This window comes from Benincasa hispida, chromosome 12, assembly GCF_009727055.1.
Source record: "Benincasa hispida cultivar B227 chromosome 12, ASM972705v1, whole genome shotgun sequence".
Taxonomy (NCBI): Eukaryota; Viridiplantae; Streptophyta; class Magnoliopsida; order Cucurbitales; family Cucurbitaceae; genus Benincasa; species Benincasa hispida.
Window position 1 is genome coordinate 16,669,344 of NC_052360.1, and position 18,770 is coordinate 16,688,113.

An 18,770-nucleotide genomic window follows, 5' to 3' on the forward strand; every position below is an offset into this window, starting at 1 on the left:
CATTTGATCGCTCGCAACATGTAGGAGATATGAGAATTTTGAACAGACTACAAGCAGACATCATAGTTATACTTTGTAAATTGGAGAGAGTATTCCCACCTGCCTTTTTTTATGTAATGGTACACCTTGCAGTTCATCTACCATATGAAACCAAAAGTCGTGGGTCCAGTTAGTTACAGTTGGATGTACCTATTGAAAGAAGTTTTATGAACATTAAAAACAATTTTGTATGGAACAAGCACGTCCTGAGGGGTCTATAGCCAGAAACATACTGCAATGAATGAATCATGGAACTTATGCTGGCTCGCGATATCTAAGTGGATTGAAACGAGAATTTCAATAAATGAACGAAAATGATGGATAGCATTCCCGATCACGAGATATTTGGTGAAATTTGAATTATTTAGGCAGAGGTACACCATTAGGGGGTTCTTTATACTGACGCCTATTCAGGAGGGAAAAACGTATTGACATTGCGTACCATTCTCAACAATGTATAAGAAATAACAACTATTCGCAAGTACGTTTCAAACTTTTTCCTTTTTCTTAAAATTCTAGGGTATCTTCCTTCTGATTATAACATTTAAATGTAAAATATTTGTAGGCAACATTGTGAGTTAATTCGTGTGAAGCTCAAAGCCGCCTTTGATATAATATAAAACGTCAACGCAAATTTCCCAATTGCCTTCAGATATCAGGTATACATAGTCATTTTGTAGGCAACGGTTGAGGGATGATTCATTTTTCGTAATTCATTTTTAAATGTATAACGTAATTATCAGTTCTTACAACGACGCGAGAGAAGAAGATATCTCCGATGTTTCTTCTCACTTGCAATGGGACCTTCGTTTCTGAGGTGCGTCTCTTACAATGATGCAATGTTAATGGGGTACGGTTTCACACTGTAGAGCGTGATAATCGTCGAGCTACACAAAATAGTGGAGTCCTAGTGGCCGGAGAGATCAGTGAGAACACAGGTGTGGATAACAATTTCTACCGTGTTGTAAATGAAGTATTAGATTTGCAATATGCGAACAGAAGACGCGTTTTCTTGTTGAAGTGTAGATGGTTTGATACAGATAACAACAAAAGTAATAGGACACATGTGGATTTAGGATACAAATCGATCAATACATCACACTTTTGGTATGTCGACGAGCCCTTCATCTTTGTTATCCAAGCACAACAAGTCTTTTACATTGATGACATCAAACATGGTAGCAATTGGAAAGTTGTTCAAGTAGTCCAAAATAAACGAATATGGGATGTACTGGAAGTGGATGATGTTGAAAACGCACAACTAGATTTACTAGAAATTGTTGGTGGCATCGGAGTGGATGAAACCATTGAGGAGGTTAATTTATGCAGAGTTGATGTTGATCCTACAGTTGTGGAAAGACCAATTACTATACATGGCGATCATGACTTCATAAACGATGATGATGAAGAACAATTATCTCCCAATAACAGCTCAAGTGCTGATGAATAATTTGAATTAGATTACGATGATGAGTAATGATGTATCTACTAAATTCTCTTTTTCTCTAGCTTACACGTATTTATTGTTAATTTAATATTGTTTTCTCTCTTTTGTGTTTGTATAGAAACGATGTCAACCCCTAATAATAATTTGAATTAGATTACGATGATGAGTAATGATGTATCTACTAAATTCTCTTTTTCTCTAGCTTACGCATATTTATTGTTAATTTAATATTGTTTTCTCTCTTTTGTATTTGTATAGATACGATGTCAACCCCTAATAATAATTTGAATTAGATTGCGATGATGAGTAATGATGTATCTACTAAATTCTCTTTTTCTCTAGCTTACACGTATTTATTATTAATTTAATATTGTTTTCTCTCTTTTATGTTTGTATAGATACAATGTCAACCTCTAATAGGCAACGAGAGGCTGATGAAGAATTCCAGGAGTTATATCTAGACAACACGGTATCTTCTGTGGGTGATACTTCAAGTTAGTATATTTTGAAATATATTCTGTTAACTGAAATACATCATAAACTGTTTTAAATTTTTTATTCTTCAGATAGTGGCTCAGCATCCAATCGGAAGAAACGAGAGCATTCGTGGAGCATCCAGTTGGGAAAATACGTACAAAAACATGGGAGGATCACAATCTTCATTAATGAGGGGGGGACAAAATCGATATCTCAACATTCTGTTCGTTTTAGTGATGCGATCGGCGTCGTCGTGAGATCTGCATTTCCAGTTCAGTGTCGTACTTTTGCTGAAGTTCCAAACGAGTTCATAGAATTGGCTAAAAGTCAATTATTGGTAAGTAATTATAAGTTTATTCTTTTACAGTCATGAACATCATCTATGCTAATTCTTCCCTCCCTCTTTTGTAGGCTCATTTCGATCTTGATCTGTCCAGTCAACGACGGAACCGTTTCTTAGAACATCAAATGCAAAACTCGTTCAAAGAATTTAGATCAGACTTGCACAGACATTATAGAAAATGTGGATATCCTGAGCAAGCACGTCCAGTTTCCTTAGTTGGCTTAAAAATAGGCCAGAAGACTGATACTTTTTGTGTGACCACTTCGAGAGTGAAGCGTTTCAGGTACAATATTTATGGTGTGTATCATTTACTGCATTTACTAAAACATCACACTATTGACATATTTTTTTTTCAAATGTAGGAAATTTTTATGACGAATCGGAAGAATAGATAGAAATTACCATTCGACCACGTAGGTGGATCAAAGTCATTCCTGTAAATTTAGGTAGAGTTGCAGGCAAAGAAGGGTCGAGAAATAGGGCGTGTTGACCTTTTTAGGGAAACACACTTTAAAGGTGGCAAAAGTTTGGAACGAGGCTGCTGGAAAGGTGCACATGTAACATTTTTTTTCTTTCCTGTCGATGTTTTTTTTTTTCACTTTTAACCTTTAGTCGCTTTTCTTACCTATTTAATTATTATGTCTAGCATCCAAAATATTGGAATTAAATTCAGCCCCACTAGTTAGAAAGGTCTCAACCCACTAACAGGGATGAAATATGTTGAAGATGGTTATTGGGTAGATGAACCAGATATTTCAAAGGTCTAGGTTAGGGCCCTAAGCCTAAGTCAAGAAGGAGTACCATGTCATCAAGCTCGTCATCTACTCAAGGAACGGAGGTGGGAGTGGATGAATTGGAAGTCAATTTCCAACAGTCTCAGTCGAGAATTAAGAAACTCGAAGACGCTCAGAGAAGAATGCAAGAGGATCATGCGAGACAAATAGAAGAAATGAAAATGATGATTGAAGACATGGTACGATCACAGAGAGGAGACCCATGAAAGTAGGTATGATTACTACATTGTTTAGTTGTGTAATATGTTGCTATCTTGCAGTTATGGTAGCAAAGTTTAGTTATGTCTAAAGTAGCTTTATGCAGTTATGGTAGCAAAGTTTAGTTATGTCTTTAGTTATGTCATTTAAAGCTGCATTTAAATTAGGTTGCAGTTATGTTGCTATCCTGCATTTAAATTAGGTATGATTACTAAATTAGATAAGCATCCCACCATGCCTTGATGTCTCAAAAGCCCAATCACAGTCCCTTAGTGTCGCTCTCTCCATATATCTCGCTCTCTCCATGTATCTCGCTCTCTCCATCGGTGTCGCTCTCTCCATCAATGTCACAGCATATTTATAACTTCATTTGATCAGCTGAAGATTCAAATATTAGGCTTAAAAAGGGTGTATTTGCTGATTTGGTTGTAAATATGTGTCATTTAAAGCTTCAACACTTTCATACAAATTAGATAAGCATCCTACCATGCCTTGATGTTTCAAAAGCCCAATCACAGTCCCTCAGTGTCGCTCTCTCCATGTATCTTGCTATCCACCATGCCTTGATGTCTCAAAAGCCCAGTCACAGTCCCTCAGTGTCGCTCTCTCCATGTATCTTGCTCTCTCCATATATCTCACTCTCTCCATGTATCTTGCTCTCTCCATCAATGTAACAACATATGTATAACTTCATTTGATCAGCTGAAAATTCAAATATTAGGTTTCAAAAGGGTGTATTTGCTTTGATTTGGTTGTAAATATGTGTCATTTAAAGCTTCAACACTCTCATACAAATTAGATAAGCATCCCACCATGTCTTGATGTTTCAAAAGCCCAATCACAGTCCCTTAGTGTCACTCTCTCCATGTATCTCGCTCTCGCTCTCTCCATCAATGTCGCTCTCTTCATCAGTGTCGCTCTCTCCATGTATCTTGCTCTCTCCATCAGTGTCGCTCTCTCTATGTATCTCACTCTCTTCATGTATCTTGCTTGCAAAGATCCCCTCAGCAGCTTCACACCCTGATTGACATCCAAAGTAATGATATCCAAAGATGCCCTCGGTAGCTTCAACACTCTCAACTGTAATTAAATAAGCATCCCATCATGCTATATCATTGAATTTTGTAATGTAAGCAACGAATAAGAAATTCTCAACTGTTATATTTAATTAAGATGTGTAATTAATTGTGCTTTTCCTTTTCTTTTGATCTTATTTTTATTATTAAATTAGAGGGAGCCTTAACTTGTGATAACAAAGGAACTAAAAGGGAGACTTAAGCAAATTACATAACAAAGGGGTAGTTAGCCCAATGAGCCCTAACTATGGATTGGCTAGAATCAAGGCCCATCCTATCATCAAGAGAAATGAAATGCCTGCATAAATGGATATGGATTTGAATTGAAAGCTCTCCACTTGGACCCATTAGAATAAAAGAAGAAAGGGTGATTGCAATAAGTGGTACTTTTAAGGGTATTAATCAAGTGAACAATAATATATTTAAAGAATTGCAAAATAACAAAATCTATCCGTAATAGGCCAACTTGTTTCCTTTTTTAACATGTTGCTTAGAAAGTCAATAATCAATTCAAAAGGTTGCCATGCCTTGTCATGTCAATAAACTAAAGTTAGGTCACCCAAATCTTATTATGGTTTTTGTTTTTGTTTCTTTCCCCCTTCCAACAATATTTCTTTACTATTATTCTACCCCATTATCCTATGCATGCACTAATATTATTTTGAGATAAGCTAGCCCTTCTTACATACTTCTCATGCAAATTTAATTTTTACTAGATTCCAATCTAAAAGATCATACAGGACTTTCAAAAATTGAAAAATAGAAGAAATTGAATTGTTTATCCATATAACATTTCAATGTTTTTTTTTTTTTTTTTTTATAGAATGCTGTTTGGAGATGAGTTGGGACAATTGTTGAAGATGCTGTGCTCGAGAAGTGTTTTAGATGTTGTTCTCATTTTACTTCATTTATGTATTTCTGAATATAATGGACAAGTGTTCTAGAGCTAGGACAACGTTTGGATGTTGTAATTTTTTACTTGTTGTAAAATGGACTTCATTTTCTTTTATGTGAATCTTTATTTGGTATAATATATTTCACAGGATTTCAGATCAAATTTTTAAAAATTACAAACAATATATTAAATTTTATCCATATAGGAAATTGAATTAATTGTTTATCCATATAGGATCTCCCGACGCGGCGTCAGGAATTAGGGGGAACTCCGGATGCCGTTTTAAGGCATCGGGAGTTAGGGGAATCTCCAGACGCGGTGTAGCCCGTCAGGAGTTCTAAGAACTCCCGATGCCGTATACTAAGCATCGAGAGTTCCCCCTAACTTCCGACGCCATATAGGCGTCCGGAGTTCCCACTAACTCCCGACGCCGTTCAAATTTCGTCGAGAGATCCTCTTCTAACGGATTTCTCCCGACCAAACTCCCGACGACTGTTTATACGTCGGGAGATCAACTCCCGGTGAATTTTCCACACTTTCTCGACGATATATGGCGCCGGGAGAAGCCAGAATTCCTGTAGTGAAATATAAATAAATATGATAACTAACTTCTCATATTATATTTATAACCTATAATTGTAATATTGCATCATATACAATACATAAACCATAGTTCTTTTTCTCTATTTTATGACATTTAATATAAATCATATTTATATTAAATTTAATAACTATGAATCTCATTCATAGAAAAAATATTTGAATCATATTCAAATATTAGTTCCTCCAATTAAACAATAATGTATCAAATTCATTATATCAATTATATCATATATAATTGAATTAATTAAATTATATCATATATAATCAATTTCCCTCTTATTAATCTGAACATTTCAAATTAACCCAAAAACTGATTCTCAACTTAAATCCATTGAGCTATCAACGGAATTTTATGGACTTGTAGTTTGAAGCTCCAACGGTACGTGAATAACTGATTAAACTCTTTAATCACATTATCCATCATCTATTAACTGTCGGGCACTCCACTAAAGACCAACGGCTGCACACTTCGCACTACAGATATATTTCTATATCCATTGGATATAACCAATCAACAATACGACGACCCTTCATAAATTGCTCGTAAGTACATCTGGTTCAAATTACCATCTTACCCCTGTAATTACATCTAACTACTTAAGTACCACCGATTCCTGTAATGAACAATAGATCATATTCCCACTATGATTAAACCTCTCTTGGGCCAAAATAGGGTGTGGCACCACATTGTTCAAGACCTGGAATCAACCCATAAGGAGGCAATTTATCTACTTACCCCTACTTCGGGGAAGGAGTGAATTCCATCTTGTGTAGTTGAGTTCCCAACTCCCCAATCAGACGAATCCCCAAAATGGTAGGCTTGTTGAGTCGGCGATCTGGCCACCCTCACCCATGCAAATCAAAGGACCGCCCTCATAGGCAGGAGTTCACAACTCACTCAGGATTAAGGTCATGTTACCTATGGTCGTCCTAGTGAAATGAAAGTCTCAATTATGAACGACGTTATATAACGAGACCAAACATTTCGTGGTCTGATCTTATACAAACTCCTTTGTATAGAATATCTCCGCTCACATATCTAATACATGAATGGTCAGGATTAGATGTTTGTAGCACTTTATAACATTTGTAACACCTACAAAGTGGGTCATATTTATAGTGTCACGAAGATAATGTACCCAACCTTATCCATATACTACAAACCATTTAGGTTATCACTTAAACACGAACCACTTGTATGTCTCCACATACATGTTTAAATTACAACGATAACCATAGATCTTAGTTTATTGGTTTGTGGTTAATGCAACTAAAATATCATATATTTCATAGACAGAAGTGAATAAAATATCATATATTATAAATCACAGAATGTTTGTTCATACAAGTGTTTACAAACTACAGGACCCTATGAGATTTAGGACATCAACCCCAATATGTTTTGTGATGGTGGAAATGGCTTTGGAGATGTAGCTTCTCCCAATGAAATTTTAAGCAACGGGAAAACTTTCATCGGGAGAAGCTAAATTTCTTGTAGTGTACGGTTCCATACTACCTCCATTTATTACTTACTAAAATAATAGCATTTAAGAATTATATGAGATCTACAAAATAAATATTTAATAAATTAATAAATCATTTTATAACGTATTAAATAAGGAATGGAAGCAGTTGGTTTTGTGGTAGTACTAGATTTTTCTCTGGCGCGAAGTTATCAAAATTGAGTCTATAGTTCCTTAAAAAAGTAATAGAAGTTGTTGATTTTTTTGATTCACTCCTCACTGGACTTCTTAGCTTCTAGGCCTCTGTTTGCTATGGGCGTGCATTTGTTTTTCCCAGTTACTTTTTTGTTATTTTATTAATTACCAATGACCATCGATATTTTTTGCGTGAAGACATTGGACCTATATATATTTCTCGCTTCTTCTTCTTCATTTGATTTTGTAATCTACAAGAAAATTTGATACTCAAATTAATGAAGATCTCCGATTCAAAATGGATATAGACTCTAAGTCGAACCATTATAATCTTTGTGTCATCTTCTTCTTCTCGAACTCTCTTTTGATTTTGTGATGCTCTGTTTCTGGTTTACCATCTGCGCTTTCTTCAATTAATATCAATTGGTATCAGAACTATAGCTGATAAACTTCATTTTTCTAAAATCGGAGCTGATCCTTCTCTTCACATACTTCTCCTTGCCATTTTATTATCTGAATTATGTTGGCGAGATTTGAACTTAACAAATTTGATGGCAACGGAGACTTCAGCCTCCAGAAGAAAAAGATGAAGGCACTTATGGTTCAACAGAAGGTTGCAAAAGCCCTAATCTGTCTAAGTAAGTTGCCTGAATCCATGAATGATATTGAGAAACAAGATATGGCTGAAATTGCATATAGTACAATTATATTATATCTTATTAATAATGTCCAAAGACGTGTAAGTGATATCGAAAAGGTCTTTGAATTATGGACCAAGCTTGATACTTTGTATATGTTGAGATATCTCACTAATAAGATTTATATGAAGGAGAGATTATTTAGTTTTAAAATGGATTCGTCTAAGGGCGTCAAAGAGAACATAGATGATTTTAATCGAATTTGTCAAGATCTAGTGAGTTCTAGAGAAAAGCTAGATGGAAAGAATCAAGTTGTGATTCTTAAATTCTCTTCCATATAGGTATAAAGAAATTAAGTCAGCTATCAAGTATGGTAGAGATTCGTTAACGCTAGATACCATGTTGAATTCTCTTCGATCAAAGGAATTAGAACTGAAAATGGAGAAGAAAGATACTGAGATATTATTTGCGAGAGGCAAAAAAAAAAAAAAAAAAAAATAGCCTTATATTGTCTCGTCTTATTTAAGAGGACAAAATTTGAAGAACTCTAAACAGCCTTATAAGCCTGCTTCGAAAGGAAATCAAAAGGAAAAGGTGACTTGATATTACTGTAAAAAAAAAAAAAGGACGTTTCAAATATTGTCTCGTTTTATGAAGAAAAGGTAAATTACCTATTAGAAAGGAAGCTAAGTTAGCTGTAAATATCCTTGAAGATCTTGAAAATGCTGAGGTTTTAATGGTATCTTCATTTGATGAATCAGAAGAATGGATTATGGATTTTGGATATTCTTTTCATATGACGCCTCATAAGCACTATTTCACTGAATTGAATGAATTTGAAGCAGAAGTTGTGACTATGGGAAACAAACAAAGTTATCACATAAAAGGCATTGGTTCAATGAAGATTTGCCTCGATGACGATACTAAAAAGATGTTGTCATTTGTAAGATATGTACCAGCATTAAAAAGGAACCTGATTTCCTTGGGAACATTAGATAAATTTGGTATAAGCTATAGATCAAAAAAGGGAATTTTACTTGTTTACAAAGGCTCACAAGTAAAATTAAATGGAGTCCTGAAGAATGGATTGTATGTCCTTCAAGGAAGTGTCCTTCCTGGAGAGGTCAATGTGGCATCTGAATACATTGATAAAACCACTCATCATGGCATAGACACCTTGCTCATATAAGTCAAAAGGGACTTAATTCCTTATTCAAGCAGGGATTGATTGGCAAGTACAAGCCCTCTGAATTAAGTTTCTGTGATCACTACATTCCGAGAAAGGCATTAAGATAGAGTTCAATAAAGGCACAATGAGAGCTCAAAGTAAGCTTGATTACATCCATTCGGATCTTTAGCGTCCATCTTTAGTTCAAACTCATGGTGATACACGGTACTTTCTTATTCTCATTGATGATTTTTTTAAGAAAAAAATAGGTGTTTATGTTGAAAACCAAACATGAGTCTTTTACAAAATTTGTTGAACAAACTCTGCTAATAGAAAGATTAAAATCATTAGAACGAATAATGGTCTTGAATTTTTAATGAAAATTTTAGAAACTATGCAGTGATCATGGTATTGATAGGGATTTAACAGTTCCTGGAATCCCTCCAACGAAATGGTTTACTTGAAAGCTTTAGTTGGACCATTTTTGATAAAGTTAGATGCATGCTTTCAAACTTAAATCTTCCAAAGAATTTTTTGAAGGAACTCTTGTCAAAGAGTACCTATGAGCGGAAGCAGGATTGTTCCAAATTCATTATGACAAAAAAACCACATTCACAAATAAACATACAAGTTATGCATTTAACAACAAATTACGATATATTTTCAAACTTAAACAACAAAGGAACGAGAGACATACCTATTGAAGAACTTTTCTTCTTTGAACTCTCGCTCTCGTCAGGAACGGAAACTCACGCAGTCGTTGTAATCGCCAAGTCTCTGTCCACCAAATCTCGTTGTCGTCTACCACCGAATAGACTTCTCACGAACAGGCAGCAAGGAGGACACAACCACTCAGTAACCTCAGTATTCTCGGAGTGAGAATCCATAAGATGTGGGCTTTATTGGATTTGGTAGAGGTGAGGAGAAAACAAAGATAATTTACTACGACCAAGCAAATGGGAGAGGTTCTGTGTCTATCGCATAGACGGATGCTTGATCGTTTAGCAAAAGGTGCACGACCGTTTAGTAAAATGGGGCTGATCGTTTAGATGATCATTTAGAAAAGACTATGCAATTGTTTAGGTAAGCTTCACAAATGCAATCGTTTAGGACGATTTGAGCTATCGTGTATGCTCTAGTTTATTAGACGATGGGTAGTGTACTAAATCGTGAAACGACTATCCAATCTCTTTGCAAATGAAAACTATTTTCATTTTATCCTTCAATTACGAAAACTGGATGTAACCTCCCACTATCTCATTCGGTTATAGAGAAAACCACCAATAATTATCTTATAATTGATTAAATAAAATAAATATAATCATATTATATTTATAACCTATAGTTTAATATCACATCAAATGCAACATATAAACTATAGTCCTTTTCTCCCCAACTAGATATAAATCATATTTATATCCTTTTCCTCCAATTAATGTATCTCATACATCATGTCAACTATATCATATATAATTGACCGGTTTAATCATATATAATAGTCTTTTTGAAACTCCCTCTTGTCAATTTGAACACTTTAAACTGACCCAAAAACTGATTCTCAACTTGAATCCATTGAGCTACCAAGGGGACCTTATGGACCTGTGGCTTGAAGCTCTAATAGTACGTGAATAGCTGACTAAACTCTTTAGCCATGAGATCTACCATCCGTTAATTGCCAGACATTCCACTAAAGACTGACAGCTGCACTATTCTCACCACAAATATATTTATGTGTCCATCGGACATAACCAATCAACAGAACGATAACCCTTCATAGATGCTCGTAAGTACAGTTGGGCCAATTATCCTTTTTTCCCCTGTAGTTACATCTAACTCCTTAAGTACCACTGATCCCTTTAACGAATAATACAACATAGTCCTACTATGTGTGGACACCTCTCGGGCCATGAGAAGGTGTGTGGCGTCACATCGTTCAAGCCTCGGAATCAGCCTTTAAAGGAACAATCTATTGACTTACCCCTGCTTCGGAGAAGGAGTGAATTTCATCTTTTGTAGCTCAGTTCCTAGCTCCCTAATCAAATGAATCCTTAAAGTGGTAGGTTTGAGTTGGCAATCTGGCCACTCGTACCCATGCAAATCAAAGGACCGCACCTAAAGGCAGGAGTTTCAACTCACTCAGGATTGAGGTCATGTTACCTATGATCATCCTAGTGAAGTGAAGTCTTTGTCATGAACGGCGTTATATAAGAAGACAATTACACTTCGTGGTCTGATCTTATACAAACTCCTTTGTATAGGACGCCCCCGCTCGCATGTCTCCACATGAATGATCAGGATCAGACCATCTGTAGCAAGTCACAACAGTTATAACTATTCTATAAAGCAAGCCGCATTCGTAGCTTTACCAAAGTAAGGTTTCCCTCTTATATTCATATACTATAGACCATTTTGGTTATCACTTAAGGCATGATCCACCTGTATGTCTCCACATACATGCTTAAGTTACAATGACAACCAGAGATCTTAGTTTATTAGTTTGTGGTAAAGCAAATAAAACATCCAAAGTTTCATAGACAACAGTGAAGAAAATATCATATATTCGATCACAAGCGTTTGTTCAATACAGTGTTTACAAACTACAGGACCAACGAGAGTTTAGGGCATCAACCTTAACATTTTTAGTTAGAGGCAATATATACTATTATTTATGTTAGTAACAGAAGTCCCTCAACTGTCTTAGAGTTTACAACTCCTCAGGAGATATTGAATGACCAGCCACCAAAGTTGGATAATTTAAGAACTTTTGGTTGTGCTACTTTTGCACATGTGAAACAAGGAAAGCTCGAAAAAAGGGCTAAAAGATGTATCTTCCTTGGTTATCCACGTGGAATTAAAGGTTACAAAACAAATTGTGGTCACTTGAAAAAAGAGATAGAAAGTGTTTTGTAAGGAGAGATGTAACTTTTAATGAGGACTCCATGCCTTGGAAAGAATTTGAATCAGGACAGATATTCTCATCCTCTATTGTTCAATCCCTTGACTTTGATATGTAGCCTTATGATGAAACAAACTCGATTCCCTCTAGATACACATCTTTAGACACTTCAATCTATGACCCTATTCCATATGAAGAATAATATGTTGATCAAGATAATATTAATCAAGAGGGTGCCTTTTCTACTTTGGAATCCGACTCCCCTCAGTTAAGATCTTATCAACTGGCTAGGTACTTAGAAAGAAGAATCATTAGACTACCAATAGATATGATGAAGCTGATTTTGTTGCTTTTGTTTCAAATTGCTATGAAGATAATCTACCACCTGAACCCAATACCTATGAACACTTAAATGAATTCTCTTATCAACAATTCAACCTTGACAGTGGTAAATAGACCTGAAAATTAGAAAATTATTGATTGTAGATGAATTTTTAAGATTAAACTTGGCATAAATGGTCTTAAAAAAACCCCATTATAAGACAAGGTTAGTTGCTAAAGGTTTCACACAAGAGAAGGGCATTGATTATAGTGAAGTTTTCTCTCTGGTGGTAAGACATAATTCATTCGAGTTCTATTGTCTTTGGTTGCTCAATTTGATTTAGAACTTGAAGAAATGGATGTAACAACAACCTTTTTGTATGGAACTTTGGATGAGAATATATAAATGAAGCAACCTTCGGGTTTTGAACAAGTTGGAAAGAAAAACATGGTCTGTCACCTACAAAAATCCATCTGTGACCTTAAATAATCATCTTAATGTTGGATTTTATGTCCTAAAACTTGTGGTTTGTAAACAATAAAACTTATTATGAAAATTCAATAATTTGTTATTGAATATATGTATTGCTTATTAGAATCTAATGAACCTAAAAGACCCTTGACTATTACATGAGTACTTGAACTTTATGTGGAGATATAAAAGTGTATCAGGTTCGAGTAAATAGTCAAAATGATCTATAGTATATGAGTAAGGTTGGGTGCCTTATTCTAGTAACACTATTGGATGCGGCCTACTTTGTAGTTGTTACAAAGAGTTGTAAAGTGCTACAAACGAAGTGCTCATAATTCGTACATGTTATGACATGAAAAATGGGGACGTCCTGTGCAAAAGGGTTTGTACAAGATCGGACCGTGAAATCAGTCACTCTTACTTTATAACGTTGTTTACTGTTTAAGATTGACTAATTCAAAGTGATGACCTAGGTAACTTGACCTTAATTCTGAGCTAACTATGAACTCCTGTTTATTCGAGATTATTCTTAGATTTGCATAGGTGAGAGTTGGCTTAATAACGCCGGCTCAATAAACTCCCATTTCAGGGGTAAGACTGAGTAGATAGCTGGGGACATAGGGTGCAAGAAGGAATTCACTCCTACCCGCTTTTAGGGATAGTAGAGAGGTTATTCCCTTAAGTGCTGACTCCAAGTCTTTGAACAAGGGGTCCCACCCTCTCATTGGCCCGAGAGGGACTCAGTTTTGTTGATTGAATCACAAATCAATTGTTCATTAAAGGATCAGTGGGACTTAAGGAACAATAGAATCTCGAGGGTAAAACAGACATTTGACCCATTCGTTATTACGAACAACCTGTGAAGAGTTAACTTACTAATCATGGTTATATCGAGTGGACATAATATATCTATAATGACGAGAGTTCAATTATGGGCTTTAGTGGAGTGACCCATTAGTTAACGAATGAGAGTTAATTCGGTGTAATGAGTTTAGCAATTAATTTCGGATCGTTGGAGCCCATGATCTGTAGGTCCGCGAGGTCCCCCTACTAGCTCGTAAATGGATTAGCTTTTAGAGTACGTGATAAGTTAATTTGAAACGTTCAAATTAGAATTAAAGGAATTAGTAATTTAATGAGATATAATTATACATTTAGTTTTAAGAAATTAAACAGAATTGGAGAATTAATATTAAATATGATTTAAATATATGAAGGTGGATTTGTGTAAAATTAATTTAATATTTAATATTAAATTAATTAAAATTATTTAAATTGTTTAAATAATTATTTATTAATTTTATTAAGAAAATTAATTTATGAAATTAATTTTGCAAAATTAATAATATTCTCAATTTTAGAAATCAAATTGTTTTTCGGAATCAATATGATAAAAATTGAAAAAGATGAAAAACAAAAATTGGATTTGTTGGTTTTTTCCATTACATCTTCAAGTAGCTCACACCAAACCCACTAAGTTAGGCTTCAATAACTCCAAGCATGAGTTGGCCATCTTCTTCTATATTGAGAAGATTGGAGTAGAATTGAGGCATGCAATCTATAGAATTTTTGTTAAAAAAATTGTGTTGAAGAAGGTGTTCTTCAAGCAGGTTGGTGCTGTAAGTTTTTCTTTAAGTTCCCTTCTTTCAAGCTTATTTTGAGTCCCACAACTCATTCTAAAGCTCTAAGAGAATATTAAGGAAGATCTTGAGGTGGTCTACAACAAGATTTGAAGAAGTTTGCAGCCGAAAATCGATATTTGAAGAAGTTCTATAAAGGTATGACTTGAAACCCACTTGTTAATATGTAAGCATGCTTTAGTTACTGCCAAAATTAATGAATTAGAGTGATTATCGATCCTTGTTGCTTCCACTGCTTGCTGATACATTCCAACACTAAACAGTGGAATAAGTGTTTTGCGAAGGAACCTGTGAAGGCCTTGAGCGGAAACATGGATCGTCCTAATTTTTTGTTTTTTAAAAAACACAAATTACAGAAGCAAATTATGCAGTCAAGTTAAAAATTACAGCATGCCTTAAAAATTAAGAAAAGGATTAGAGAGGACTTAGGGTTTCTAGAAAACAATGCCACGAACTCGAAGCCCTAATGGCCACCACCAAAATTGTTTTCTTTGTATTCTCTGTAAGGGAAGAGAATCTGAAAGTGATGTGGGCTTTGCAGTATTTTGGGTAAGGGAGTGAGACTGAGAGCAGGAGAGGAAAACACTTGGAAAAGTAATACAGAGTAATCAATAGTTTTCTGTAATTCTACTGTTAAGAAGATCAAGAAAACCACTCCTCCCAAAAACTTCTTTCTCACATATGAAAAAAAAGAGAAAAGAAGGGGGGAGGGGGTGTTGGGGTTGATGCCCTAAATCTCGTAGGGTCTTGTAGTTTGTAAACACTTGTATGAATAAACATTCTCTGATTTATAATATATGATATTTTATTCACATTGTCTAGGAAATATATGATATTTTAGTTGCATTAACCACAAACCAATAAACTAAGATCCATGGTTATCGTTGTAACTTAAACATGTATATGGAGACATACAAGTGGGTCATGTTTTAAGTGATAACCTAAATAGTCTGTAGTATATGGATAAGATTGGGTACCTTATCCTAGTGACACTATGAGTATGACCCGCTTTGTAGGTGTTACAAATGTTGTAAAGTGCTACAAATGATCTGATCCTGATCATTCATGTATAAGACATGCGAGCGGAAATATTCTATACAAAGGAGTTTGTATAAGACCGGACCATGAAATGTTTAATCTCGTTATATAACGTCGTTCATAATGGAGACTTTCATTTTACTAGGATGACAATAGGTAACATGAGCTTAATCCTGAGTGCGTTGTGAACTCTTACCTATGAGGCGATCCTTTTATTTGCATGGGTGAAAGTGGCCAGATCACTGACTCAACAAGCTTATCATTTTGGGAATTTGTCTGATTGGGGAGTTGGGAATTCAGCTACACAAGATGAAATTTACTCTTTCCCCAAAGTAGGGGTAAGTAGATAAATTGCTCTCTTAAGGGCTGATTCCGGGTCTTGAACAATGTGGTACCACACCCTCTCTTGGTCCGAGAGGGGTTTAATCATAGTGGGACTATGATCTATTGTTCATTAGAGGGATCAATGGTACTTAAGGAGTTAGATGCAGGGGCTAAACGGTAATTTAGCCCAGTTGTATTTGCGAGCGGTTGTGAAGAGTCAGCGTACTGTTGATTGGTTAAATCCAATCGAAATAGAAATATATCAATAGTGCAAAGAGTGCAACTGTCGATCTTTAGTGAAGTGTCCGACGGTTAACGGATGGTGGATAATGTGATTAAAGAGTTTAATCAGTTATTCACGTACAGTTGGAGCTTCAAGCTACAGGTCCATAAGGTCCCCTTGGTAGCTCAATGGATTTAAGTTGAGAATCAGTTTTTGGATTAATTTGAAATGTTCAAATTAATAAGAAAGAATTTGATTATATATGATATAATTAAATTAAATTAATTATATATGATATAATTGATATAATGTATTTGATACATTATTATTTAATTGGAGGAACTAAATATTTGAATATGATTCAAATATATTTTCTATGAATAAGATTCATTGTTATTAAATTTAATATAAATATGATTTATATTATATGCCATAAAATAGATAAAAAATAACTATGATTTATATGAAGGAACTCTTATCAAAGAGTACCTGTGAGCGGAAGCAAGATCGTTCCAAACTCATTGTGACAGAATTACCGCATTCACAATCAAACAGACTAGTTATGCATTTAACAACAAATTATAGCATGCTTCGAATTTTAAACAACAAAGAGAACAAGATACATACCAGTTGAAGAACTCTTCTCCACAGAAATCTCGTTTTCGTCAAGGAAGCCAATCTCGCTGTCATTAAGATCGTCCAGGCAATCGTCTACCAAATCTCGCTGCCGTCTATCCACGAACAGACTCCTCACGAATAAGGCAGCAAAGAAGACATCATCACTCGAAACCCTCGGTATTCTCGGAGAGAGAATCCAGGAGAAGTGGGTTTTGTTGGATTTGGTAGAGGGAAGGAGGACAGAACGGTCGTTTACTACGACCAAGCAAGTGAAAGATATCAGGAGTCTATCATATAGATGAGTGCTTGATCATTTAGGTAAAGGTACACGACCGTATAATGAAAAGGGCTTGATTGTATAGACAATCGTTTAATAAAACGCTCGGGCACGCGATCATTTAGAAAAAGCTAGACGATCGTTTAGGTAATTCTATGTGATCGTTTAGTAAAATTGCGCATGTACACGATCGTTTAGAAACTTTGAGCTGTCGTTTATGCTCTCGGTTTGCTACGCGATAGGCAGTATACACAATCGGTGAACGAATGTTTGATTATTTGCAAAATGAAAACCATTTTCATTTTATCCTTCACTTACGAAAACTGAATACAACCTCCCACTAACTCATTCGGTTACGGAGAAAAAACCACCAGAATTATCCCATAATTATTAAATTAAAAAAATAAATATAATCTCATTATATTTATAACCTATGGTTTAATATTACATTATATGTAACAATGAACCATAGTTCTTTTCTCCTCCACTAGATATAAATCATATTTATATCATTTTCCTCCAATTAATGTATCTCATACATCAAGTATATCATATATAACTGACCCGTTTAATTATATCATATATAATCAAACTCTGTCTTGTTAATTTGAACACTTCAAACTGACCCAAAAACTGATTCTCAATTTGAATCCATTGAGCTACCAAGGGGACCTTATGAACCTATGGCTCGAAGTTCTAACGGTACGTGAATAGCTAACTAAACTCTTTATCCACGAGATCCACCATCTGTTAACTGCCAGACATTCCACTAAAGACCGACAGTTGCACTCTTCTTACCACAGATATATTTCTGTGTCCATCAGATATAACCAATCAACAGTACGATAACCCTTTACAGATGCTCGTAAGTATAGTTGGGCCAAATTTACCATTTTGCCCCTATAGTTACATCTAACTCTTTAATTACCACTAATCCCTCTAATGAACAATACAATATAGTCCTACTATGTGTGGGTACCTCTCGGGCCATGAGAAGGTGTTTGGTGCTACATTGTTCAAACCCCGAAATCAGCTCTTAAAGGAGCAATCTATCTACTTACCCCTACTTCGGGGAATGAGTGAATTCTATCTTGTGTAGCTGAGTTCTCAGCTCCCAAATCCCCAAAGTGGTTTATTTGAGTCGGCGATCTGGCCACTCGCATCCATATAAATCAAAGGATCACCCTCAAAGACAGAAGTTCCCAACTCACTCAGGATTGAGGTCATGTTACCTATGGTCCTCCTAGTGAAGTGAAGTCTCTGTCATGAACAACATTATATAACGAGACTATGGTCATGTTTCCTATGGTTCTCCTAGTGAACCGAAAAATTTAGAGGTGAAAAAGATGTTTATAAGCTTAACTTTCAAAAATTAAAAAACAAAAATCAAATTGTTACCCAAGAAAACTAAATTTTGATCAAGGGTAATATGGTATGAAATTTTTTTTCAAAAAATCTGACATTTTAATATATATTATGGACAATTATGGAGATCAATACATATTTTATTTATTTGTCTAATTAGTTGTTCACGGGATTGAATATTTAAAACTTTGTTAATACAACAATAATGGAAATTAGAGATTGAAACTTCGACTTGAAAAGATGTTGGGTGTGTTTGGAAT